The sequence below is a fragment of the Poecile atricapillus genome, chromosome 24 (genome assembly GCF_030490865.1).
Source record: "Poecile atricapillus isolate bPoeAtr1 chromosome 24, bPoeAtr1.hap1, whole genome shotgun sequence".
NCBI classification, from domain to species: Eukaryota; Metazoa; Chordata; class Aves; order Passeriformes; family Paridae; genus Poecile; species Poecile atricapillus.
This window is the reverse complement of record NC_081272.1, coordinates 430,129-457,849: the sequence shown is the minus strand read 5'-3', so window position 1 is coordinate 457,849 and position 27,721 is coordinate 430,129. Positions and strand designations below refer to the sequence as shown.

Sequence of the window (27,721 nt, the reverse complement as noted above, 5' to 3'; positions counted from 1 at the left end):
ATGTTCTGAATTTAGAAACAAGCACATTCAGTGGAATTCATATTTTATGAGGCTCCTTTTAGGGGCATATTGTAAAATAAATTACTAAATCTGATTTTTCTGTTCTCTTCAGTCTCTTAAAACTTCCTAACGAGTGTCAGGGAGCATAAAAGGACCTGCTGAGGCTGTGCTGTGAACCAGGAGATTCAAGGAGCTGTGAAGATCCCAGAATTTACCTGTACCAATGAGACATTTCGAATTAGAACATGGTTTCCCCCAGCAGCCCAGGAGAGCTTTGCCCTGGCTCAGGTCTGGGGAGGAATCCCGTTAAACATTGGAGATCTGCAGCTCCAGGAGCGTGTTCCACCCCTGCTGGGTGCTCCTGGGGTTTCCATCTTCTGCTTTATTCCCCATTTAACCTTCCAAACCGTGCTCAGATCACACCCAGAGCAGCTGGGGCTGCAGAGCCCAGCACTGAGAGCTCTGAGAGCTCCCGTTTGCCATTCCAGTCCCACGGAGACAGAGACCCAAGCAGGTCTGTGCACCCCAGAGCTGTCCCCTGGGTGCTGATGGACTGGCAGAGCCTCACCCCGGCAGCTGTGGCTCCTGCTTCTCCCACAGGACAAACCAGACACAAAACGTGGAGGTGCTGCAGGTGCAGAAAGAGGAAACCCCTCTGCCTCCCCCCAAAACCTCCTCCCCAGAAACTGAGGGTCCTCAAAGCACGGCTCCCCTCGGAAATCAGGCAGGATTTGTGCCCTGGGCTGTGTCTGCATTAACACCAATCTCAGCAGGGTTTCACAGGGTGCTTTGGAATGGCCCAGCCCCATCCCATGCTCATGGCTGGGATGCTCCCAGAGCACCTTCCCATCCAGGAGCCTGCTGAAGCTCTCCAGGATGGCCCCAGAGCATGGACAGAGCTGGAGGAGACACATCTCAGCCCCAGCTAAGACATCATGGAGATGCCCAGGGGGGCCAAGTCCCCATCCCTCACCCCCAGCCAAAGCTCAGAGGTTTGGGAATTCAAGTGTGCAAACTTTCTCTCCACCTTCTCCAATCTATAAATCACCCTTCAGACATTTGGGCTGGGGAAATAAATAGTGCCTGCCACAAGCAGCCAGAGATAAAGTTGTAAGTGTTCAAACGTGTGTCTGATCCCTTTAATAGATCTCTTGCTATTAATTCCAGCTCTCTGCCAGGCCCTGTCATCGTTCTGGGGATGATATCTGCAGGTGGCCTGTCTGCCCCATCCAAACACTTCCCAGATTTCAGACTCTGGGCACTCTTTGCATTCAGCACAAAGCAGCCAAACCCCACGGGAGCCACCGAGACACGAATGTGTCCCCATCCCCTGGGGAAACAAAGGGCTGGAGGGGACAGGGAGGAGGGCCCGGGGTCATTTGGCAGTGACAGCCTCCCACACAATCCTCCTGGTCACGGAATGCTGGAAGGTTCATTTGCTCAGGATCTGCTTGGGACAGTCCTGGGCACAGCACCTCCAGACCTGGAGGGGCTGGAGAATCCCTGAGGGAGCTGGGAAGGGGCTGGAGAATTCCTGAGGGAGCTGGGAAGGGGCTGGAGAATCCCTGAGGGAGCTGGGAAGGGGCTGGAGAATTCCTGAGGGAGCTGGGAAGGGGCTGGAGAATTCCTGAGGGAGCTGGGAAGGGGCTGGAGAATCCCTGAGGAAGCTGGGAAGGGGCTGGGGAATTGCTGAGGGAGCTGGGAAGGGGCTGGAGAATTCCTGAGGGAGCTGGGAAGGGGCTGGAGAATCCCTGAGGGAGCTGGGAAGGGGCTGGGGAATTGCTGAGGGAGCTGGGAAGGGGCTGGAGAATTCCTGAGGGAGCTGGGAAGGGGCTGGAGAATTCCTGAGGGAGCTGGGAAGGGGCTGGAGAATTCCTGAGGGAGCTGGGAAGGGGCTGGAGAATTCCTGAGGGAGCTGGGAAGGGGCTGGGGAATTCCTGAGGGAGCCGGGAAGGGGCTGGAGAATTCCTGAGGGAGCTGGGAAGGGGCTGGAGAATTCCTGAGGGAGCTGGGAAGGGGCTCAGGCTGGAGCAAAGGAGGCTCAGGGGGAATTTCTGGCTCAGCACAAGTCCCTGGCAGGAGGGGACAGCCGGGGGGGTCGGGCTCTGCTCCCAGGAACAGGGACAGGAGGAGAGGGAACGGCCTCAGGCTGGGCCAGGGGAGGCTCAGGGGGGACAGCAGCAGGAATTTCCCCATGGAAAGGGGATCAGGGCTTGGAAGCGCCCAGGGAGGTTTGGGTGCCCATCCCTGGAGGTGCCCAAGGAATTCCTGGATGAGGCACTCGGGGCTCTGCTCCCACCCACGCTGGACACAGGAGCAGCTCAGTGGTCCCATGGCCAGGAGGGATTCACAGCCCCCAGCTCTCCCAGCTCAGCTCAAACCCGTGCCCAGCAAGGACAGGGTGAGGGAACAGAGAGGACACAGGGAATGCAGAATTCCAGCCTGCTGGAGCAGCCACGTGCCCTGAGCAGATGCAAAAAGCTGCCTGGCATTAATTCACCAGCAGCTCGGCTCATAAAGCTGGGCCAGGCACAGGAACTGAGCTCTGCATCCACTTTTCACGTCCCCTGTCCCTCTCTCCGTGCCATTGTTGGGAAGCCAAAGCCAATCAGGAGGTGCTGAACCTCCCTGGCTCCTGTTCATTTCTGGTAAATAATGACCATTAGTATTCAGACCAAAGACCTCGCTGCACTGCCCCGTTCAATATTTGCTGCCCTGTAACAAAGGCAATCCATTTCACATGCAGAACGTGGGAGTGCAACCTTTTGTTACTCCAGTTTCTTAAATTTTTATCTCAGAAATCAATGAAGGGATTGGAATTCCACATCTCATTTTATGGCCCAGAGAAAAAGAGGGAAAATTATGAAAGAGAGGGAAAGGAATGAAAAACAACACCCAAGCTCACCCAGATATCCTCATAAATTCTTTAACAATTTAATTACTGGGCATTCTGTGCTTTGGTTTTAAAGCTCTGAACGAGTGCTGGGGTTATTTTGTTGTGGTTTTTTTTTCCCCTCCACAGACTCTATAGAATTGCTTGTGGTTTGTTGCTGATCTTCTTGGAGAAAAAATCATTCTCCACCCAATTAATCTAATTACAACGTAATCGAGTTGTAGAGATCTGTGCAGTATTGTGGGTGATTAGGAAAAATTACCTTTCTGCAAAGAGTTTAAATTTAATTTTATTTCCATAATCTGAAGCCCAACTAAAGGAAAGTGTAATTTGCACTGCAGTCCTTCGTGCCAGGCTGCCTCTTTCCTGGGAGAGCAAATTCCATCTGGATCCAAACAAATCCCCCTCGTGTCTCACGGCTCAATCCCTGCAAAACCAGCGGGGTCCATCTTCCAGAGGAAAATGGGAAAACAGACCCTGCTGAGGATGGCACGAGGGTGGGGAGAGCTGGGATGGATGGAGGGATGGAATCCATGGATGGAATCATGGATGGATGGATGGATGATGGATGGATGGATGATGGATGGATGGATGATGGATGGATGGATGATGGATGATGGATGGATGATGGATGATGGATGGATGGATGATGGATGGATGGATGGATGGATGGATGATGGATGATGGATGATGGATGGATGGATGGATGGATGGATGATGGATGATGGATGATGGATGATGGATGATGGATGGATGGATGGATGGATGATGGATGATGGATGGATGGATGATGGATGGATGGATGATGGATGGATGGATGGATGATGGATGATGGATGGATGGATGGATGGATGATGGATGGATGATGGATGGATGGATGGATGGATGATGGATGGATGATGGATGGATGATGGATGGATGATGGATGATGGATGGATTGATGGATGGATGGATGATGGATGATGGATGGATTGATGGATGGATGATGGATGGATGATGGATGGATGGATGGATGATGGATGATGGATGGATTGATGGATGGATGGATGATGGATGATGGATGGATGGATGGATGGATGATGGATGGATGGATGATGGATGGATGGATGGATGATGGATGATGGATGGATGGATGGATGGATGGATGATGGATGATGGATGGATGGATGGATGGATGATGGATGGATGATGGATGATGGATGGATTGATGGATGGATGGATGATGGATGATGGATGGATGGATGGATGGATGATGGATGGATTGATGGATGGATGATGGATGGATGATGGATGATGGATGGATGATGGATGATGGATGGATGGATGGATGGATGGATGGATGATGGATGATGGATGGATGGATGGATGGATGATGGATGGATGATGGATGGATGGATGGATGATGGATGATGGATGGATGGATGGATGGATGGATGGATGATGGATGATGGATGGATGGATGGATGGATGATGGATGGATGATGGATGGATGGATGGATGGATGATGGATGGATGGATGGATGGATGATGGATGATGGATGGATGGATGGATGGATGATGGATGGATGATGGATGATGGATGGATGGATGATGGATGATGGATGGATGGATGATGGATGGATGGATGGATGATGGATGGATGGATGGATGATGGATGGATGGATGATGGATGGATGGATGATGGATGGATGATGGATGGATGATGGATGATGGATGGATGGATGATGGATGATGGATGGATGGATGGATGATGGATGGATGATGGATGATGGATGGATGGATGATGGATGGATGGATGATGGATGATGGATGGATGATGGATGGATGGATGATGGATGGATGATGGATGATGGATGGATGATGGATGGATGATGGATGGATGGATGGATGATGGATGGATGGATGATGGATGGATGATGGATGGATGGATGGATGATGGATGATGGATGATGGATGGATGATGGATGATGGATGGATGGATGATGGATGGATGGATGGATGATGGATGATGGATGATGGATGATGGATGGATGGATGATGGATGCATGGATGATGGATGATGGATGGATGGATGATGGATGGATGGATGGATGATGGATGGATGATGGATGGATGATGGATGGATGATGGATGGATGGATGGATGATGGATGATGGATGGATGATGGATGGATGGATGATGGATGATGGATGATGGATGATGGATGGATGGATGGAATCCATGGATAGATGGATGGGCTTGGAGCGTTGGCTGGAAGCAGGGGCAGAGAGGGAGATGGCACCTGGTGGGAGATGGAATCACAGAATCCCAAAGTTACTGGGGTTGGAAAAGCCCTCCAAGACCAACCTGTGCCCGGTGCCCACCCCATCCCCAGAGCCCTGAGTGCCATCTCCAGGTGTTCCTGGGACACCTCCAGGGATGGGAACCCCAGACCTCCCTGGGCAGCCCCTTCCAAGGCCTGGCCCCCCTTCCATGGAGAAATTCCTGCTGCTGTCCCCCCTGAGCCTCCCCTGGAGCAGTCTGAGAATCACAGGAGATCCTTCATGCAGAGAGGGCAGGAGGAGATGCTGCAATCACAAATTGCATGAAAACCTTTCCTTTCACCTGGCTTAGTGATGCTGCACCGCTCACCTGAGGGGCTCATTCATAAGAATCGTCTCTTTTTGGTTTTGGTAACAATAAAATGCACTTTTTGCAGAGAATCCTCAGAATTCCTTTAAAATCTGCTGTGTTTCTGCACACCCCCTCAGGCTGGGCATGGCCAGGACAGCCAGGACCCTGCTCTGAGTGAAAACAGCAGTGAGGTGAGACAGCATGGTCTGAACACAGAGAATATTCTTCTTTTACCTCAGGGAATATTACTTTTTATGGATTTTTCCTGGCATGTGTTTGTAGCTTGTTCATGCTCTGTGCTCCATTCCCACAGGAGGCAACTTGTAGGGTCTTTCCTTTGGGCTTCTCTTGAAAAAAATAAGGATTTAAAGAAAATAGATTCAATATTCCAGTGAGAAAAGGAGGGTGGGAGCTGCTGGCAGTGATGGAACAGCCTGGATGTCACAGAAATCCCATTTTTACATTTGTGAACTGAGATCTTCATCCTGCCAGGAGCTCCACAGGGCTGGCAAGGTCTGGGTTGGTTTCCCAGCCTCCTCTCCAGGAACAGAACTGCACAGGAGTGTCCTGTGTGCAGCCTCAGAACACAGCCAGCCCCACTCCTGCCTTGGGACATGGATTTTGGAGAGCCAGGATCACCATTTGGGACTTCCAGGATCACCATTTGGGACTTCCATTCACTGAATCCACGTTTCTTTGGAGCTCATTGGGAAGGAGGTTGTTTCAGGCGTGGTTTGTGGGTTCCTGACCTCTGCTTTTGAGGAAAACTCTGATTTTTTCTTGTTTCTTGCCTGTTTTCCTGCAGACCCTCCAAGGAAAGGCTCTGAGACCTGGTGTCTTTCCTTCCCTGGCTGCAGCTCTGCTCACACCTGCATCTCTCTCTTAGGGACTCTTCCAGAAGTCCTAAAAAACCAACAAAAATTGGTCCCTTCCCCCAAAAACCTTGAAACCAAAATGCATGAGAAGTTCAGAAAGGGAAGAAGAGACAGGCAGAGAGCAGACAGCAATTTATCCAAGGCCACCCATAAATCAGTGGCAAAGGATGTTCCAACCCCCACAAAAATCCCTCATAGCACAAAAATATTTTCTTGTAATGCAAAAAATCCTCTTTCCTATATTTAGCTGCAGAATTACTCCTGAAACACATTAGTTCTCCGGGCTCCTCAGACAAAATAATGTTATTAGACCGAGTGCCAGTGGAGGCAAAGAGGATTCGACATTTCACTGAAAATTGCACCCAGGACTATTAAGGAAAGGGAAGTTATTTGGATGCACTGCAGGCACGAACTCTTCAGATTTACACATCTCAGTCAGAGCTGCCTGCAACCCTTCTGCAAAACCCGAGGAGAATTTCATACTTTTCCCCTCCTCTCCCTCTCTTTACTCTGAGACAAATCTCCAGGAAAATTCATTACACGGTTTAAGCGATGGGATTTATCATTCCATTCAGCTTCCCCAACTCACAGCACTCCTCACTGTCACAGCAGCGAGGTAATTCTAATTTGTTCCTTTCATATTTCACCCGTGATGTGCAGCTCCGGGTGATGGGGAGAAAACAGAGACGGGAGCAGGGAATGGCTTTGGGGCTGCGGGGAGGAATTCCAGCATCTGGGGAGCCTCAGGAACAGGGGGGACACTCCAGGCAGGTTCCTGGGGACCAAATGCCACCCTCTAGAGGGGCATCAGAGCACGGGGACAGAGCAGGAGCACGGGGGGTTTGTCACCTGCCACAGAGGGGGTTTGTCACCTGCCACAGAGGGGGTTTGTCACCTGCCACAGAGGGGGTTGGTTTGTCACTGCTGCTCACTGAGCTCTGGCTCAGCTGCGATCTCTCCACGTGGTCTGAGCTCTTCTTCCCACTCGGCGTCTCCTCCTGCAAAGCACGAGGGTGGAAGGGAAGCCTTTCACTCCAGGAACACCTCACAGCTCTGAGTGAGGGATCTCTGCTGGTGATGGTGTCACCAGGACAGCGTCCTGTGAACAGAACCCCTGAGTGAGGGATCTCTGCTGGTGATGGTGTCACCAGGACAGCGTCCTGTGGGCAGAACCCCAGAGCGAGGGGAGACGGGCAATGAGCACGGCTTGGTCACAAACCCTGGAGCATCAGGGAAAAGCCACCAGAGCAGCCAAGGCAGCAGCGTGCCCAGGACCTGGGCAGCATCCTCATCCCTGTCCCCCATCAAGTCCCATTTTCAGGAAGTCCTTGACCTTTATCCAGTGTAAATAATAAATTGATGGTGTTTCCTATTAGCCTTGTATAAATGCATCTTCTAAATAAACACCCAGAGTTTGTTCCTCTCTGCCTGGAGTTATCACCCCATAAACAAGAAGCTGCTCCACACGATCACCTAATTGATCCATTTTGCCTGATTCCAAATAAGCTATAAAAAAGTACATTTGGCGTGGGGGAAACTGGGGTTTTTATCATCCTCTGCCTCGTCTCAAGGAAGGATGAAAGGAAGAAGCCTACTTAATGTTTGCTAAAATATTTAGAACAAGCTGTGAAAGATAGAAAACATTTTAGAACAGCTGTAAGTTATATTAATACGAGAGCCCGTCCTTGAGAATAAACTGCAGTCCCAGGCAGGTAGAAAAGCTATTAAAGAGATAAAGAGATCTTCCTTTGAATTGACACGTATCTGATTTGATTGCAGCACCATTCCCATGCAGTTCCAGTCTTCCTTCTCCACTAATAGGGGATTAATTCATTTTGATTATTGTTATTATGGCGAATGGCGAAGGGAATTAGCGGTGATGGATCAGGCACTTGCTGGGGAGCGCGGGTTGGGTTCTCCAGCCCCCGCTGGGACTCGCCGGGCCCTGCGCGCACTGCGGGGCCGTAAAAATGATGGAGGGGAAGGGGAAGGGAATCATCTGGCAGATTAAAAAGATTCCTTGCGAGGTAACGTCTGCCAGCCTTTGTACGAGACCCAAGATCACCCCTGTGATCCGCACTGAGAGGCACAGGAGGATTTTCCCCGTTGAACTCCGGTTTTGGCTCGAGGGAGGGTGGTGTGGCCGGGGCGAGTGCCAGGACTGAGCCTGGCCCAGCAGAGCAGCCAAGGGGCAGCAGCTGCACCTGCAGGGGTTGGCATTTGGAAGGGAAATTTCAGCTGCACAAAGGGGAGCAGGTCTGGGGAGCAGCTCCAGAGCTGGTGCATCACAGGGTCCCCTCCTCTTGCCCCGACCAGGGCTGCAATCAGCTCCTGATTTCTCTCCTGCTTGACTTGAACAGAGTGGGGGGTTTTGCTCCACAGCATTCCCAGGATCAGGGAGAATCACAGAATGATTTGAGTTGGAAGAGACCTTTAAAGACCACCCAAGTCTTTCCACTATCCCAGGTGCCTCCAAGCACCTCCTACCTTCTGCAGCCTCCCCCAGGTCTGGCGGTGGTGTCTCCACTCCTGGGTCCTTTCCGTGGTCAGGATCAGTCCTGCTCCTCCCAGAGCTCCAGAATCAAGGACAGCTCTGAGCAGCTGAAATCCCCACAGAGCAGATGCCATGTCCTTGTTTGTTTGCAGGCACAGGAGCAGTGCAGAGCTGTTCAGCATTGCCAGGCTGAGCTGTGGAAGTGGTGGAGCCGTGTCTGCCTGTGTTTAACCCAGAGGGAGAGCAGGGAGGGAGGTGAAGGTGCAGCAGGGAGGGATGTGGAGGTGCAGCAGGGAGGGATGTGGAGGTGCAGCAAGGATGTGGAGGTGCAGCAAGGATGTGGAGGTGCAGCAGGGTGGGATGTGGAGGTGCAGTTCTGGGTGGGATGTGCAGGTGCAGCAGGGAGGGAGGTGAAGGTGCAGCAGGGATGTGGAGGTGCAGTTCTGGGTGGGATGTGCAGGTGCAGCAGGGAGGGAGGTGAAGGTGCAGCAGGGAGGGATGTGCAGGTGCAGCAGGGAGGGAGGTGGAGGTGCAGTCCTGGGTGGGAAAGGACGTGGTCTCCCCCCTGCCACAGCCACTGCCTGCTCCCATCCCGTTCTGAGCCAGCCAGGGGTGCTGAGGTGCAGGGATGTGGGAAGGAGGGAGGGTGGCAGGGGTATGGGAACGTGCACTGCTGATCCCAAGTGTGCTGGTCCTTTGGGGTGAGATCTGTGGGCACTGGTGCCTCAGGGGGGTTTGTTACTGCAGCAGCCATGGCAGCAAGGCAGAGTTTGGGGGTGGCCACATCTCCCAGTTCTCAGTGTCTCACCAGTCTCAGCATCTCCCCAGCTGCTTCAGGCGGGGGTTTCTTGCCCTGTGAACCACTGCAGGGCTCCAGCACCCCTTCCCTGTGTGTATCCGTCTCTGCCCCCCTTCCCCTGTCTGGGATGAGCTGTTTCTGTGTTACAGGGAAGCTTTAGGAGCAGAATCCATTAGGGGCTCATTTACTGCCGTGCCCTAAGGCAGACGCAGAGCTGGCTTCGGTGAGATGATGGACTCATCCATCACCAGCTCCTGGCTGGGCTGCCCTGGCTGGGAGCAGCAGAACTGAGCAGCTGAACTGAGCCCAGCCTGGCCTGGCTGGGAGCAGCAGAACTGAGCAGCAGAACTGAGCCCAGCCTGGCTGGGAGCAGCAGAACCGAGCAGCTGAACTGAGCCCAGCCTGGCCTGGCTGGGAGCAGCAGAACCGAGCAGCTGAACTGAGCCCAGCCTGGCTGGGAGCAGCAGAACCCAGCACCAGCACGAGCCCAGCCTGGCTGGGAGCAGCTGAACTGAGCCCAGCCTGGCTGGGAGCAGCTGAACTGGGCACCAGCACGAGCCCAGCCTGGCCTCTCACTCTCTGGGCAGCCTGGAGGAGCTCCAGCCCCCCCAGGCCCCCCTGAGCTCCCAGAAAAACCCCAGCACCATCCCCAGGGAATGAGGGGAGCAGGTTTCTCCTCCCTGGGCTGTGTGCTCCCAGCCGGGTCACAGGGATGGACTTTGAACCTCTCTGGGAAAGACCCAAATTATGTCCAAACCCTGCCTTCCTGCAAGGAGCCGGCAACAAAGTCAGACCCAACCCGAATTTCCTCCCAGCTCCCATTTTGATCAATCTCTTCTTATTTCTCAGTGGCCATTTGTGTATAGGAAGAGCTTCCTGAATCAGATCAAAAGTCCATCAAGGCCAATGTCCTGGAGGGCTGGCCCAGGAGCAGGACAGGCCATAAAGCATTCCCAGCTCTGGCCATCTGCAGCTCCAGCCCTTGCTGAGGCAGATGGAGCTGGGAGAAACCTGTGTTTAAAAGCCCCTGACAGCTCTTTTCTGGCCACATCTCTCTCATGGCTTTCCAAACCCATCTCTGTGTTTGCTCTCCCCTGGCCCTGCCATGAGTTTCACAATTGGATCAGGCACTGTCTCAACATCCTTCCTCCACAAGGGCACAGATCAATTATTTTGGATTTCATCTGCTGCTGGCACTAGCCTTGACTCTAATCTTCTTTAAATCTCTGCTGGGAAGTGCAAGTCATGCCTGCCAAAATCTCGTGTGCCTGAGGGACCCCAAATGGATCCCCTGGAGTCATCTGTCTCCATCCAGCCTGGCCCTAAAATCTCCCCAGTTCTGAATAAAGGTGCCCTTATTAGGACCATCCCAAAGGTTTGTATTTTCAGACCTCCTAAGTTTCCCATCACTATCAGGTTCCTGATCCAATGGGACAGAAGAAATTATTTTCTTAAAAAGATGGAGGAACAAAAGGAATTAAATTACGTTTGTCAAGATTGTGCCTCAGGAGAGGAGCTTGTATTTCCCTGATCAGACACGAGGAGAAAGCCAACCCTCTCCAGAGGCCGATAGCCTTGGTTCATTTCCAGCTGGAGACGGGACAGCTCTGTCCCATCTGACTGCCTCTGATGAAATAATATCAGTCTGGCTTTCCAAAATTCCCACCAGGATCAAGTCAAAGATAAACCACAGGTCTCTCAAATGCTGTTTGCAGCCTCTGTGTTTGGAGATGCTCATGCAAGAATGCTCTGCTTCTCCCCCTGCGAGTTTCCGAGGGGAATTGAGGGCTGGGAAAGCCACAGGTGGCGTCTCCTGTGGATCTGAACCCCGTCCCTGTGTGGCCATGAGCGGTGTCAGGGCTGAACGGTGACTCCTGGGTTATTGGTGCTCTCTCCACACACCCCAGCTGCTGGCAATGTTCCTTCTGCTGTTCCTGGAGGGGATGGCAAGAAAGGAAGGATTGCAAGAAATAAAAAGAAAGTTCTTAACAAGGGAAGGGACCAGCACACACCTCGATCTCCTGATGTTAAACACTGCTGACACAGGCCCTGCGCCGCACAGATCCGTAACTTCCTCTAAATTAGCAATTCCACAGGCACAGTAGGAGCTTGCACAAGAATTGTCCATAAAGGGAAGAGAGTCACAATATCAGCCTAGCATGAAACCCTGCTTTCTGCTTTTTAATTAAGATTTCAAGCTCGTGTCTCCCCTGGGGTGCTGCGGGAGCTTTTGCCGGATACAAGAAGCAGCTGGGGTCCCTCTCAGTGAGCTGGCTCTGCTCCCAGTTCCACACAAATTCCCAGTTCCACACCGAATTCCCAGTTCCACACAAATTCCCAGTTCCACACTCGGGCCACAGCACCCAGAGAGGACAGAGCCATCAGCTGGGGTCTCTCTCAGCGAGCTGGCTCTGCTCACTCCCAGTTCCACACAAATTCCCAGTTCCACACCAAATTCCCAGTTCCACACAAATTCCCAGTTCCACACCAAATTCCCAGTTCCACACAAATTCCCAGTTCCACACTGAATTCCCAGTGCCACACTCAGGCCACAACACCCAGGAGAGGACAGAGCCATCAGCTGGGGTCTGGAACCTTCCCTGCAGGCTCAGGGCCTTCTGTGCCTCCCTTTCCCCAGCACAGTCCCTGGGGAAGCAGCGGGACCTGGCCCATGGCAGGTATTACATACATATAATAGATATTTTACATAAATTATATATACATATATATATATTTATTTGGTCCATGTCAAGTATTACATACATATAATATATATTTTACATATATTATATATATATATTTATTTATTATTTGGCCCGTGTCAAGTATTACATATATATAATATATATTTTACTTATATTGTATTATATATATATTACTTGTCCCATGTCAGGTATTACATATATATAATATATATTTTACATAAATTATATATATATATATATATATATATATTATTTGGTCCATGTCAAGTATAACATACATATAATATATATTTTACTTATATTGTATTATATTATATATATATATATTACTTGGCCCATGTCAAGTATTACATGTATATTTTTTTACATATATTATTTTTATATTAATTTTATATTTATATTTTATATTTAATATATTAATACAAATTTTATATTAATTTTATATTTAATATATATATTGAATATAGTATATTTACATATACTATATTATATAGATATATTAATATATATTATATATTTTTTTTACTTGGCCCATGTCAAGCATATATAAATCCAGTATTGGATAGAGGGGCAGCAGCTCCTAGCATGACATTTGCAGTGTGAATACCTCTGTTTTTATATTTTTAGGATTATTCTGCACTCTGACGTTGGCTCAGCATTCCCCTGGAGCTCCTCTTTCCCTGGCTGCTCCCACCTGCTGCGGATCCCTGAAGCTGGAAAGGGAAATCAGAGAGATGTGAACAAACAAAGGAGTTTTCACCCAGAATTAAAGGGAAACGTTTCCATTTCCATTTGTCCTGCTCCATTTGTCCATCACAACCCCTCTCCCTCTCCTGGAATCCCAGGGCAGGGCACAGGGGGCTGGAAACACCTCAAAATCCCTGTCCCTGTCCCTGTCCCTGTCCCTGTCCCTGTCCCTGTCCCTGTCCCTGTCCCATCCCTGTCCTGTCCCTGTCCCTGTCCCTGTCCCTGTCCCTGTCCCTGTCCCTGTCCCTGTCCCATCCCTGTCCTGTCCCTGTCCCTGTCCCTGTCCCTGTCCCTGTCCCTGTCCCTGTCCCTGTCCTGTCCCTGTCCCATCCCTGTCCCTGTCCCATCCCTGTCCCTGTCCTGTCCCTGTCCCTGTCCCTGTCCCTGTCCCATCCCTGTCCCATCCCTGTCCCTGTCCCTGTCCCATCCCTGTCCTGTCCCTGTCCCTGTCCCTGTCCCTGTCCTGTCCCTGTCCTGTCCCTGTCCCATCCCTGTCCCATCCCTGTCCATCCCTGTCCTTGTCCCTGTCCTTGTCCCTGTCCTGTCCCTGTCCCATCCCTGTCCCTGTCCCTGTCCCTGTCCCTGTCCCTGTCCTGTCCCTGTCCCATCCCTGTCCCTGTCCTGTCCCTGTCCCTGTCCTGTCCCTGTCCCTGTCCCTGTCCCTGTCCCATCCCTGTCCCTGTCCCTGTCCCTGTCCCTGTCCTGTCCCTGTCCCTGTCCCTGTCCCTGTCCCTGTCCCTGTCCTTGTCCCTGTCCTTGTCCCTGTCCCTGTCCCTGTCCCTGTCCCTGTCCCTGTCCCTGTCCCATCCCTGTCCCTGTCCCTGTCCCTGTCCCTGCCGCACACCCAGAGAGGACACAGCACCCAGGGAGGACACAGCACCCAGAGAGGACACAGCACCCAGGGAGGACACAGCACCCAGAGAGGACACAGCACCCAAAGAGGACACAGCACCCAGGGAGGACACAGCACCCAGCCCTGCTCCCGGGGCTGGCACCACGAGGAGGGGACACGGGCCAGGAGCGCCCTGGGGGCGCCTCTGGAGGTGCCACAATCTCAGCCATAAAGAATTTAATGCGCAGTAAAAGCAGCCAGTGAGTTACCGGGGCCGCTGTGCCCCAAAGATGTTCATAAAATATTTAGGAACTTTAAAAAGAGGAGGGGAAAACTCAGCCCAATAAATCAGTGCTACGAGCAGGTCCACAGTGCCAGGCAGCCCGAGGGATGCGGGAAGAGGGATGAGGGATGCAGGATGATGCAGGATGAGGGATGCAGGATGAGGGATGAGGGATGAGGGATGCAGGATGAGGGATGCAGAATGATGCAGGATGAGGGATGAAGCTGGATGAGGGATGAGGGATGCAGGATGAGGGATGAGGGATGCAGGATGATGCAGGATGAGGGATGCAGGATGAGGGATGCAGGATGATGCAGGATGAGGGATGCAGGATGAGGGATGCAGGATGATGCAGGATGATGCAGGATGAGGGATGCAGGATGATGCAGGATGATGCAGGATGAGGGATGCAGGATGAGGGATGCAGGATGATGCAGGATGATGCAGGATGAGGGATGCAGGATTCCTCCCGGGTTCATCACCTCCCATGCAGCGTTAATGGGGCCGTGACCGCCCATTCCCCGCTCCCCAGCCCAGCCAAGAGCTTTATTTAGCAGCTGAGATCCGAGCCCGGCCGCACCCATCACCCCGCCTGGATGGCAGCAGCAGCAGCAGAGCGAACAGCCCAGTCAAGGGAGAGCGGGAATCCAGCTCAGGCAGCTCCCAGCTGGAACAGGAATGGATTTGGGGAATGTGAGGCTGTGGTGTGGCCTTTTCAAGCGTCTGCGTTTGACTGGGACCAGAGGAAACTGCAGAAAGTTTTTTTGGAAGAAATGAATTGGCTGCCCTTGGCAGTGAGCTGGGGGCTTTTACAGAATCCCAGAATCCAGGAGAGGTTTGGGGTTGGGAGGGACCTCAAATCCCACCCAGGGCCACCCCAGCCATGGCAGGGACACCCTCAATGTCCCCAGTGACACCTCCACTGTCCCAGGGTCACCCCCACTGTCCCCAGGGACACCCTCAATATCCCAGGGTCACCCCCACTGTCCCCAGGGTCACCTTCCACTGTCCCAGGGTCACCTCCCACTGTCCCAGGGTCACCCCCACTGTCCCCAGGGTCACCCCCACTGTCCCAGGCTGCTCCAGCCCCAATGTCCAGCCCGGCCTTGGGCACTGCCAGGGATCCAGGGACAGCCACAGCTGCTCTGGCAATTCCAGCCCAGCCCCTCCCCACCCTCCCAGGGAAGGATTTCTCACCTAAACTTGCCCTTCCCTCCCGACACAAGGAGCAATCCAGAGCATCCTCCCAGCGGCACAGAGAGAGACAGGAGCAGATAAAAACCCCAAACTGCAGTTTGGACATTTACCTGTCCCAAATGAGGATGAAAAATTCAAAACATGTAGGGAAAAAAATAAAATAAAATAACGGGAGAGCCAGAATCCTGTGCAATTTCCATGTGGATGTGTCACAGCAGCTCGTGTTGGCACATCAAGCATCTGCCCACCTCTGGCCACACCCGGGGGGAGCCACCAAGGCTGGGGGTGGCACCCCAGAAGACACAGAGGAAAAATGATCCAACCTTCCTTGAGGACATCGTAGCCCTGAGCACCTCCCTCGGGGCACACAAACACCTGAGTTCTCATTTGACTGTGGAAAATACAAATAATCAGGAAAAAAGCATTTTGACAGGAATAAAATCTATTCTTTAGGCTGAAGATTTTTATTTTTTTTCCTTTAATATAAGTGTGTGTTTTGAGTGAAAGGGAATTAAGTGACTAAAAGAAGTTCTTTGAATTAAGACTCATTTCAATTTAAGGCTGTTGAAAGGCAGAACACCAGGTGTTGTGCAGAGGTTCCTTTGTTCATTGTCACAATTCAACACGGATTTGCAAAATACTTTGACTAAATCTGTTCTGATTTTTCTGTCAGAAACATTTCAGGTGACAATTTTTACCCCAAAAGCTCCACTTGAGGCAACTCAGACAAAACAGTTTAACATCAGCCTGGAGGGAAGTATTTTGTTCCTACTTCCCCGAAGGAATGTACACTTCAAACACTTGCAGGGGGAGATATTTTGCAGAAATCTCCAGTTTTAGAGAAACCCAGGAGAGCAAGGATGTTTGCCTGGAAAAAATTCAGTCAAACCCAGTCCTCCCCAGATGGTTTAAGGTGCTGCCACTCCAGAATCCAGCAGTGGGCTCATCCCCAGACCACGGGGAGCTGTCAGAGCAGGAGCCAAACCTCCCAAACGGGACTGGGAGCTGGGAGGAACCAAACTGGCCGTGCTCATCTCAGAGTTTTACCATCATTATTGTTCCTGAGATCAGCCAGAAACCCCCAGCGTGGCCTTGCAGCAATGCAGCTCTGAAATCCACAGAAATATGAATGGTCCCTCCAGAATGGGATCACATTTTCCTTGGCTAATGGCCCATCCCGTGGTTCCTGCTCAGCCAAACCCTAAATTCTCAGGGAAACTCCATCATCTCCCTTCTGTTTGAAGGGAAACTGCCAACATGTCAGAGCTGCAATCGTCTGGATCTGGGGAGAGACATCCAGATTTATGGCAGGAGGCAGGGAGCCAATGCCATTGATCTGCTCTGGAAATCCCTGGCTGAGGAACCCGCCAGGCTTCGCTCTCCAGCTCCCAGCACCGAGCAGACACAATTCCTGTTGCTGTGCTGTTATTATCTCTGATTGAGAGAGGGATTTAAGCCGTTCCTGCACTCCCAGGATTGCAGGGATGTGCCTTTACTCGCCCTTTTTCATTTGTTACCCTCAAAACCGAGTTTTCTGCTAAAACTCCGGGCAAGGTCCCGCCCTCCTTTACCCAGGCACAAGTGGGTCAGGGTAATGACTCACTTTCAGTATTTGAAGCCAGCCAAATAAATCCCTAAATTACTTTCTAACGGCTCAGTAAACACAATCAATGCACATTAACAAAGCTCTGGGAAGCCGAGGAATTCTTTGGGGGGTAAAACACATACCATGAATCTTTCCATGTTGTTGTATCAGGCAGGAACCACTGACTCCCTCGTTGTGTTGGGCACAGACAGATGGGAAATATTTTCTAAAGCCATTCCTAGGCCAGCCCAGGTTTTTCAAAGAGGATTTTTTGGGGCAAAAAAAGGCCTGGTTTATTTTAGGTATGTAAATGCTTTAAGATTTAGGTACATGCAAAGAGAGGTTTTTACAAATGTGAGAGAATTTGGGGTTTAAAGGACCTCTGGAGGTCTCTAGTCCTCCTCAGAAGACTTCACTGTGCTCTTCAGGCAGCTCTGCATCCCTGAGGGATGGGAGCTCCTCCAGGGAAGGGAACTGAATACTCGAAGGTTTAGGGGTTTCCAAACTGAGTCTGCTCCTTTCACACCTGGAGGAGGAGGAGGAAATGGCCTTCTCTGAGAGTCTGACACAGACAGAGGAAAGTCAAACACATTTATACAGCTCCAGCTCTCTCCATAATCCTCATGGAGGAAAAAACCCAAACAAATCCTCTCATGCTGCACCAGCTCAAAGGGAAGCACCAGGCTGTGGAACGGCTTGGACATGAGCCAGTCTCAAAAATCCTGCCCCTGGAGCACCCTGAGCTCCAGCCAGTGCCCCCAGTGACTCCTGACCATCCCAAACCCCTCCTGACCATCCCAAACCACTCCTGACCATCCCAAACCACTCCTGACCATCCCCAGCCCCTCCTGACCATCCCAAACCCCTCCTGACCATCCCCAGTGACTCCTGACCATCCCCAGCCCCTCCTGACCATCCCCAGTGACTCCTGACCATCCCCAGTGACTCCTGACCATCCCCAGTGACTCCTGACCATCCCCAGTGACTTCTGACCATCCCCAGTGACTTCTGACCATCCCCAGTGACTCCTGACCATCCCCAGTGACTCCTGACCATCCCAAACCCCTCCTGACCATCCCCAGCCCCTCCTGACCATCCCCAGCCCCTCCTGACCATCCCAAACCCCTCCTGACCATCCCAAACCCCTCCTGACCATCCCCAGCCCCTCCTGACCATCCCCAGCCCCTCCTGACCATCCCAAACCCCTCCTGACCATCCCAAACCCCTCCTGACCATCCCCAGCCCCTCCTGACCATCCCAAACCCCTCCTGACCATCCCCAGCCCCTCCTGACCATCCCAAACCACTCCTGACCATCCCCAGCCCCTCCTGACCATCCCCAGCCCCTCCTGACCATCCCCAGACACTCCTGACCATCCCCAGACACTCCTGACCATCCCAAACCACTCCTGACCATCCCCAGCCCCTCCTGACCATCCCCAGCCCCTCCTGCCCAGCGCTGTCACAGGATCCAGAGGTCCTGCCCAGCCCCAGCCCCTTGTTGTGCTCAGAGCTGCACAGACACAGCCAAATCCCCAAAATCTCTGCAGTGAAAATAGACAAGGCAGATGGAGGCACAGATCTGTGGAAAGACGCCCAGCAGGTCAGGAGCAGAGCTGGAATGAGGGAGCAGGGAAGGAGCAGGTCTGAGATCCCACAATTAAAGCTTTTCCTTTGGCACTAAGGCACAAACCCTACAGTTCCAAATGCCCCGGCCCAGATGCTCTGGCCAGCTTGAACTGGGAGTCTGGAAAGCTGCAAAGCCTGAGTCAGAGCCAGAGCTGGGGTGCCCAAAAACAGCTCCAGGCCCAAAGTGCTTCTCCCAAGAGCCACAGTTCACTCATGGCCCTGTTCAGGGTCCTGAGAACTTCCTCTGAAGCTGGGCATCCTCTCGGAGTGCCACAGCTCTCCCTGGGCTCAGTGTCACCGCCCCAGCCCCTTCCCTTGGAAATGGTGTTGCCATCACATCATTATCTGTGGTGGCAGCTCGTGTTGCTGCCAGTCACCCCTAATTAGCAATCAGCTAACTAACTGCTCTGTGTTCCTCACCCCAGCGCCGTGTTTGGCTGCACACAACACTCACAAACAGTATTAACAGGAATGGCATCAATAATAACGGGGGTTGTGGGATGTTTTCAGCACCCATCTGCTCCCAGCCCCGTGCTGCCCTCTGGCCTCGCTGCCTCAGGATGGAGAATCAGCCCCGTCCCCACCCCACAGCTCCCAGCACCCCAAAATCTCCTCCCAAACTCCAGGCACTCCTGGGGAGCCCCTGGGAACCCCCACATCCCTAAACCAGGACGAGTGCTCATCCCAAGATAAATATCTCAAATATTCTCATCAAACAAGATAAAATAGACAGGAAACCTGGCACTTTTCAAGAAGGGTTTTGACCACACCATCTTTTTTCCAGTGGGAATATCCTGCATGTGAAGGTGTGTCCCATTTCCTGAGCCACATTCCTGGGTGCTGCATGTTCAGGAAAAGCAGCAAGATCTGCTTTGCCCTTTCTTCCAGACACACAAAACTCTCCAGCTAAAATTAGGAGGAATAACCACGTGGAAAAAAAGGGGAAAAAAAAATTCAAATAAACTCTCCTCTTTTTCTTGCTCCTCCCAGCTCAACCGAAGCTCTTCAAAGTTTCTCCTCCCATGGAGTTGAGTCATTAATGTTCAGATAAGTGATGCTTGAGCCTTTGATTAAAATGACTGGGGAGCGTCCCTGCGTGATTAAAGAGAGATAACACAATAAAGGGAAGAGGACCTTACACCATTATTATGGCAAATAAGTGCAATTCCCAACCTGGGAGCTGCATCAACTTGTCTAATGTAATAAATGCTTCCCCTGCAGGAAACGAGTCACGCTGGGCTCTGAGGGGCCAGCCCTGAGTGTGCAAAGCCCGGAGCTGCTGTGACACCGAGGTGACCACAGGACACTGAGGGACAGCTGGGAAACACGGGGAGAGGTGGGACAGGGACCCACAGAGGGATGGAGGGAGAGGAAAGAGCCTGGGGAGGCCGAGGGATGGGTGGGAGTGTGCTCCAGGGTGCCCAGAGCAGCTGGGGCTGGCCCTGGATCCCTGGAGGTGCCCAAGGCCAGGCTGGACATTGGGGCTGGAGCAGCCTGGGACAGTGGGGGTGACCCTGGGGACAGTGGGGGTGACCCTGGGGACAGTGGGGGTGACCCTGGGGACAATGGGGGTGACCCTGGGACAGTGGGGGTGACCCTGGGGACAGTGGGGGTGACCCTGGGACAGTGGGGGTGACCCTGGGGACAGTGGGGGTGACCCTGGGGACAGTGGAGGTGACCCTGGGACAGTGGGGGTGACCCTGGGGACAGTGGGGGTGTCCCTGGGACAGTGGGGGTGACCCTGGGGGCAGTGGGGGTGACCCTGGGACAGTGGGGGTGACCCTGGGACAGTGGGGGTGACCCTGGGGGCAGTGGGGGTGACCCTGGGACAGTGGGGGTGACCCTGGGGACAGTGGGGGTGACAGTGGAGGTGACCCTGCCATGGCTGGGGTGGGATGAGAGCTCTGAGGTTCCTCTCAACACAGCCTGTCCTGATTCCATGGTCTGGGATCCAGGAGAGGCTGTTCAGGATCTGGGATCCAGGAGAGGCTGTTCCATGGTCTGGGATCCAGGAGAGGCTGTTCAGGATCTGGGATCCAGGAGAGGCTGTTCAGGGTCTGGGATCCAGGAGAGGCTGTTCCATGATCTGGGATCCAGGAGAGGCTGTTCCACGGTCTGGGATCCAGGAGAGGCTGTTCCATGGTCTGGGATCCAGGAGAGGCTGTTCAGGGTCTGGGATCCAGGAGAGGCTGTTCAGGGTCTGGGATCCAGGAGAGGCTGTTCCATGGTCTGGGATCCAGGAGAGGCTGTTCAGGGTCTGGGATCCAGGAGAGGCTGTTCCATGCTCTGGGATCCAGGAGAGGCTGTTCCATGCTCTGGGATCCAGGAGAGGCTGTTCAGGGTCTGGGATCCAGGAGAGCCTGGCTGGGCAGGTGCAATGTCCCTGCAGGTCTGCCCAGGTCACAGCAACAGCTGCAGGTCCTTGCAGGGAGACTTCCCAGGGGGAACATGACACATGGGGGAACAGCTTTGTTTAGGCAGAATAAAACGTCATTTCCACTCTTTGCCAAACTAGAATAGCTGCTCTGAAGGGGGAAAAAGCCATTTTTTGTCCAAAGCAAATGTCTACCCAAGGATTTAGTCAGACCTACCCAATCTGACTCCCTGCTGGAGAGCAGCCAGGTTCCTCTGCTCTCTCCTGGAGGAAAGGATCATCCATTCCCTCCCCAGGCACAACGTGGGGCTCCACTCCCTGCTCCAGGGAGCTGCTGTGCTGCTGGAGCTTGGAAAAGTGCAGACAGATAGTTCACAGACACATCCTATTTGTGGCTCAAAATACACCAGTTTATCATGCAAATGATATGTCAACAGAATAGCTGCACTTGGCAATGCCTCCCGGAGTAAATTAAGCAGTTAAACATACCATGTGTAATATTAAAGAGGTTATGTGTTACATATAATAAGCACTTGAAGCCAAGTTGTCAGGAAGCCAGGTTTCCTCAGGAATCTGAAATTCAGCTTGCAGGAGCTGTTCCTTCCCCCTTGAGCGGGTGATGTTTGGGGAAAATGCAATATTTTGGGGTGCTGTGGAGGGAGGTTTTACCCATGGGATGGATGGTCCAGCTCCCTGGTTGGAATTTCAGGAGCTGGGGCACACTCAGGGCTCGCCCTGTGTGTCTGGGAGCTCTTTGCAAGGGCAGAGGTGTTGCAGGATCCAGATTTCTCAAGGCTTTGCATTTCCTGGAGGGTGCAAATACCAGCCTGGAAAAGAAAAAAAAAAAAAAAAAAGAAAAAAGGTCCTGGATTGTTCAGCTCTGCAAATTGCTCCCTGAGGCAAAGGATTGTTGTAAAAAACACAAATATTCAGATTGGAGTTTAACCAAATACCAGGACACTGGGATTTATTCAAGTGTCAGCAGCCCCCAAGCTTGCCTGCTTATTTCAGGCTCCTGTACATCAGCAAATGTTTTCTGTTTCACACCAACACCCCCAGACTTGGAGACACAGCCCCACAGCTCCAGCCTCTGCAGCTTCCTAATGGCCCCAAGCCCCAGATTGACACCGAGCCAGCTCGCCTCCAAACGCTCCCATAAAAACAAAAAACGCCTTTTGCAAGCAGATTTGTGTCATTCCCATGGCCTGAGGGTGCCTGAGGTCACAAACAGCTCCAGAGATTTATTCAGATTTATTGTGGCAGCAGGGTGCACCTGGCCCCGTGTACCTGGGACAGGCACAGAGGGACAGACAGCCCTGCTGTGATGGATCACTGATTATGGCACAATAAATACTGGATGGAGGATCTGTGATAACATCTATTAGGGCTTTATGAAATATTGATAGTGGCTGAATACATATTGCCTGCTGAGCAGCTCGTTCCAGAGGTGTTTAATGAAGGACATGTGTCGTTTGATCCTTGTGTCCCCGTGCAGGAGGAGGATGAGGAGGGAAGATGGGCTGGGAGAGGCAGGCTCAGCCCAGCAGGGCGTGGAGAGACACAGACTGTGTTTTATGTACACAGAGACTCGCATTTGGAGAATGAATTAACTCCGTGCTCCCCTGAAATCAATCCCTGCACAGACAACTGCCTTTAATGGGGCCAATAAAAAGAATGCACAGACGGCTGTGGAAAGCCTGGGAGAGACTGGAGACTCCAGGAAAATCAGCTCTTCCTCCAAACTCTCACCCTCATCCTCTCCCCACTGAACCCTTGTGCAGCACTGGGACACAACCCTGCCCCGAGGAGATCAAACCATCCAAATCATCCTCCAGATCAGGGAATTATGGATTGCTTTGGGTTGGAATGACCTGAAAGTGCATCTCAATCCACCCCAGCCATGGCAGGGACACCTCCCACTGTCCCCAGGGTCACCCCCACTGTCCCCAGCGTCACCTCCACTGTCCCCAGGGTCACCCCCACTGTCCCAGGGTCACCCCCACTGTCCCCAGGGTCACCCTCACTGTCCCCAGGGTCACCTCCACTGTCCCCAGGGTCACCCCCACTGTCCCCAGGGTCACCCCCACTGTCCCCAGGGTCACCCCCATTGTCCCAGGCTGCTCCAGCCCCAATGTCCAGCCTGGCCTTGGGCACTGCCAGGGATCCAGGGACAGCCACAGCTGCTCTGGCAATTCCAGCCCAGCCCCTCCCCACCCTCCCAGGGAACAATTCCTGCCCAAGATCCCACCCAAATCTCCCCTTTGCCAATCTCAAGCCATTCCCTGGGTCCTGTCCCTCCAGGCCTTGTCCCCAGTCCCTCTCCAGCTCTCCTGGAGCCCCTGCAGGCCCTGGAGGGGGCTCTGAGCTCTCCTTGGAGCTTCTCCTCTCCAGCTCAGCACCCCCAGCTCTCCCAGCCTGGCTCCAGAGCAGGGGCTCAGCTCTGTCCAGCTGTTCCCAAACTGAGAAGAGATTGACTCCATTTTAGCATTTAGGAGCATTAACTCCATTTTACTTCATGAAAATGGGAGGAAGACCTTGCCTTTTCCCCTAAATTGCTCCACTTCCTACTCGAGGCTTCAAACCAATTTAGTGAGCACCCTGAAAGTCCCCATGTGGACATTTCTTACACTGGTGAGAACACACACCTGCATGGGGTGTTAAACAGCACCTTCAGCTGGATGGATGGAAGTTTAAGTAGATTAAGAAAATGCAGATTCGTGTCTCTCATGACCATTTATCCATTTATCCTGTTCCCAGGTCACTGCCCAGCCCAGCCCGGGCTGCTCCAGGCTCCCAGCTCCAAGGAGGATCAGAGGGACGTGGCCAAGGGCTGGCTGAGCCCTGCTGTGGGTCAGGGCAGGGGCTGGAGCTCCTCTCCAGGCGAGCAGAGCTCCAGCTCACCCATCCCAGGCTGAACGAGCTCACCATGGAACCAGCAGCCACAGCCCAGCTCTGTCCTCCCTGTCCCGCCCTCCTTCACCTCCTGCCATCCTCATCTCTTCTCTTTCCTCTCCCTCACAGCCTTTTCCAGCTGCCAGAGGGATGGGAGGGATGGTGACACACAGCTCAATGCCTCTCTCTGCTGCAGTCTCCTCTGGTTCTGGGGAGCAGCACCACGCTGGACGCTGTTCCTGACCTCTCCAGTGCTTTGTGGCTCCTCTGGCACCATCCCTGGGCTCTGCTGCTCCCCTGCCCCTCTCTGCCCTGGGGCTGTGTCCCCTCCAGCTCAGGACACATTAAACACACAGCAAAAACACATTCAACAAAGGCAGCGAGCCTCAGCTCGGGTGGGAGGGGGCTTGGAGGGAGAGGGATTTTTATTTTGTTGTAGGAACTGAATGAATAATTCATAGGCAAATCATTGACATGATAAATTCCTCCATTTCTCCTCTTTTGTGAATCGACAGCAAACAACTTCCCCATTCCTCCCCTCTGCATTTTCATTATTCAGAATTATTCACTAAACAATTGCTGGAATAATTCTGGGGAGCAGATTCTCTGCTGAGGGTCTCGTGCTGCCCTCAGTGGAAGCGGAGCCAGCAGGAGCTGGTTCAGAGCCCCTGAACCTTCCAGCACCAGGCTTTGGGCTCCAGGTCTGACCATCCCAAGCAGAGGGGCACAGAGAGGCTCCCTGCTCCCTTTGTCCTCTCATTCCCTGAGCAGAGTTCTGCAAATCAGGTTTTCCACCATGAAGATGATGATTTACAGATTTACAAATGTTTACAAATGGCCAGCAGCTGGAATTGCTGGGATGCAGTGGGAAATGGCTGGGATTGACACCAGCACCTCCAGCAGCACCTCTGCCACCGTGTCTCATCTCCAGCCCTGCAGGACCAGTGGGATTTCTCCATTTCCATTTCATCTGTTGCAAACGAGCCCTGCCCTTCCCAGGAACTCTCTGAACGCGCTGCCAGGCTCACCAGTGCAGCCCTGCCTTTGATATTCATGGGAAGTGAAAAGAAAACAACCCAAGGTTTGCTTTTTAATTTCATGGGAAATTTTGCAGGTGGCTTTTGCTTGGTTCTGCACTTCATTTATTCATTTACACACTGACCCAAACCCCACATGAACAACTGAACGTCTCCAGAATACCACAGCTCTGACTCACAGAGTCCTTGATATTTATCTGCCTGCAGTTTTCAATAAGTTAAACCCAGCTGACCTAAAATACCAAATTCCGAGGGAGCTCTTTGGCTGATGACTCCCAGTATCTGACAGCAATTGTCTGGGGTGCATTTTCTGTATTTATTTATTATAAATGAGACACCTGATACCATGAGATCATAAGCAATTTCCAGCTCTCTCCAAATCACCGGTAGGGTTCCAGTTTAGAGCCTCACAACATCATCAATTCTGCTGCAAAACTTTTCTGTGCTGATTGCCGCTAATTTGCGACGTGTAAGCTGGAGGGAGGGAATTGCTCGGAATTGCTTCCAGTTCTCCTCTTCACCTTCTAGTGGAAATCATGTTGGGCAGGCCAGCCAGACTGTTGTGAGCACAGAAGCCCTGACAGTCTGGAGATCTGAACCTCCCTGGATTGCCAAAATGCAAACAGCGTGTCCCTGTTTGCAGCCCTGCTCTGTGAGGATGCTGACTCCTCTGCTCATTCCTTTGCTTTAGCATCTGCTCTCCCCTCATCCCACCCCTGCAGCTGGTTTAGGTGAATTCCTGTCACCACCTTCCACCTATCTGTTCACAGGTTTGACAAAATAACTTCCCAAAGAGAAACAACATTTCATAAACTTGATTCCTGCAAAATCCCACAGAAATCAGGACCTTCCCTCGCTGCCAAAGCCCTCTCGTTAAAACTTCTCCCCCCACAGTGATCCAGGTGTGGCTGCACCAGGACCACCAAGGAGCTGCTCTGGTCCATGATGACCCTTCTCACTCTGGGGGCTGGGATAAAGAACCTTTTTTATTCCTTCTAACCCAAACTGCTCTACCCAGCAGCTCCCACTGTGTGCTGGGGAGCGGTGGGGACAGGAGGGGACAGCGTGGCCCAGGCTGGGAACCAGGACAGCCAGATGTCCACAAGGGACATCAAAGGCTTCTCCAGCTGCCCCAGGGATGTGTTTCTGGATTTTGGCTTTGGCTGAAGCCTGTTCTTTTGCGGTAATTAAAAGCAGTAGGTGCTGCAGCAGAGCAGAGCCAGTGACAGCAATAAATGCAGACCCCAATTATTACTGACCCAAATCCCCATTCCCCCTTTACTGGAGCAGTTCACAGCGCTGCAGAAGGAGTGGGCTGAGCCATCATTTACATTTCATTGTCTCAGCAAACAGCAGGCAGGGAGCAGTGCCAGGCACCCCTGGGGACAGGGCAGGGGCTCAGTGTGGGCACTGCCCCGAGCCTGGGGCAGCAGTGCTGGCACAGACAGTGCCCAGGAAACACGATCTGCCACTGCAGCATCCTTTGATGGAGTTCTGGAGGACATCGTGTCCTCCAAAGAGCCTAAAACAGCAAACGAGATCAGACAGGACCTGGACAAAAACCTCCCCAGCCCTGACTCCCCCACACCGTCCTCAGAGACAGAGACCATGAGTCAAACCTCGCTCTCCTCCTTCCCTCACAGCATCCTCGCTCCTCTCAGCTCTAATTAAGAGGAAGAGAGTGCTGGAGCAGGGAGATGAATCCTGTGGTGAAAGGGGCTGGGATGAATCATCTCTCGAGGCCATGGTCCCCCTGGGGCTGGAGGGTCCTTCTGGGACAGGAGGAGGCTCAGGCAGGCTCTGCTCCCAGCCAGCCCTGGCTGTGCCCTGTGCCAGCTGGCACAGCCGGTCCACGCTGCTCTGGAGCATCCTCATCTCCCTGGAGAGGCTTCCAGGGAGCCCTCGAGCACTGGGAAATGGAGATGCTCAACCTCTGCTGCTCTGCAAAGCCATCGGGGGAGGATGGAGGGGGAGCAGCTCCTCCCTGCTCTCACCCCATGGAGGTTTCTGCCCTCTCAGCCGATCCTCCCCCAGCCAGGCCCGGCCAGAACCGGTGTCCATGGGATGGGAAAGCAGCAGGAAGCTCAGCTCTGGCCTAGAAATGACCCTCTGTGGGTGAGGCAGCGCGGGGGGCACGGAGAGCCTGGAGCCCACTGCCCTGAGGGCTGATCCGTGCCAGGAGAGCTGTAAATGCTCAGCCCTCCCTTGCCAGGAGCTCCCCCCAGCCCATCTCCCACAGGAGAGGCACTGCCAGCCTGGGGTGCTGTCCCTGCTGCCCTCAGCAGGAGGGGTGCCACCACCTCGGGGACATTTGGGCACCTGGAGCTGGGCCCGAGGCTGCTGCGGTGGCAGTGCCAGCGCTCGGTGTCCCAGCCCTGGGCTGGGAGGTGCCAGCTGTCCCCAGCAGCTCCTGCACCTGCAGCCCGGCTCTTCCCCGGGGTGTCTGGCTGGGAGCAGGGCGAGGGGCACAGCCTGGCACTGTCCCCACCCCCAGACACCCCCACAGGTCCCAGTGTCCCCTCCCAGCAGCACAAAGCACCCGCTCGCCCTCCTGGGTGCCGCTGTTCCGCTGCTGCTCTGTGAGTCACATCACTGATGTCACCTCCCGTGTCATCACAGCTCTGCGATGGATTTAATGAATCTTTGTTTCCTTCAGCTAAGAAAATCCTCAAAGAGGCTCCAGCATCCTGAGGAGCCAGCAGGTCACTCTGACACGGTCTCTGTCCCCACAGGAGGACAGAGAACTGCAGAAGGGGTCAGTGGGCTG

At 53.0% G+C, this 27,721-nt stretch overlaps 1 long non-coding RNA gene across 1 annotated transcript in view; it reads right to left on the bottom strand.

Moving 5' to 3' along the window:
* Window positions 1-23,423, bottom strand: part of LOC131588166 (uncharacterized) — a 123,067-nt gene extending 99,644 nt beyond the window's left edge. Inside the window, exon 1 of the long non-coding RNA XR_009279524.1 lies at window positions 23,050-23,423. This is a non-coding gene — a long non-coding RNA (uncharacterized LOC131588166). The remainder of the gene's footprint in view (window positions 1-23,049) is intronic.
* Between the last annotated feature and the right edge of the window lie 4,298 nt (window positions 23,424-27,721).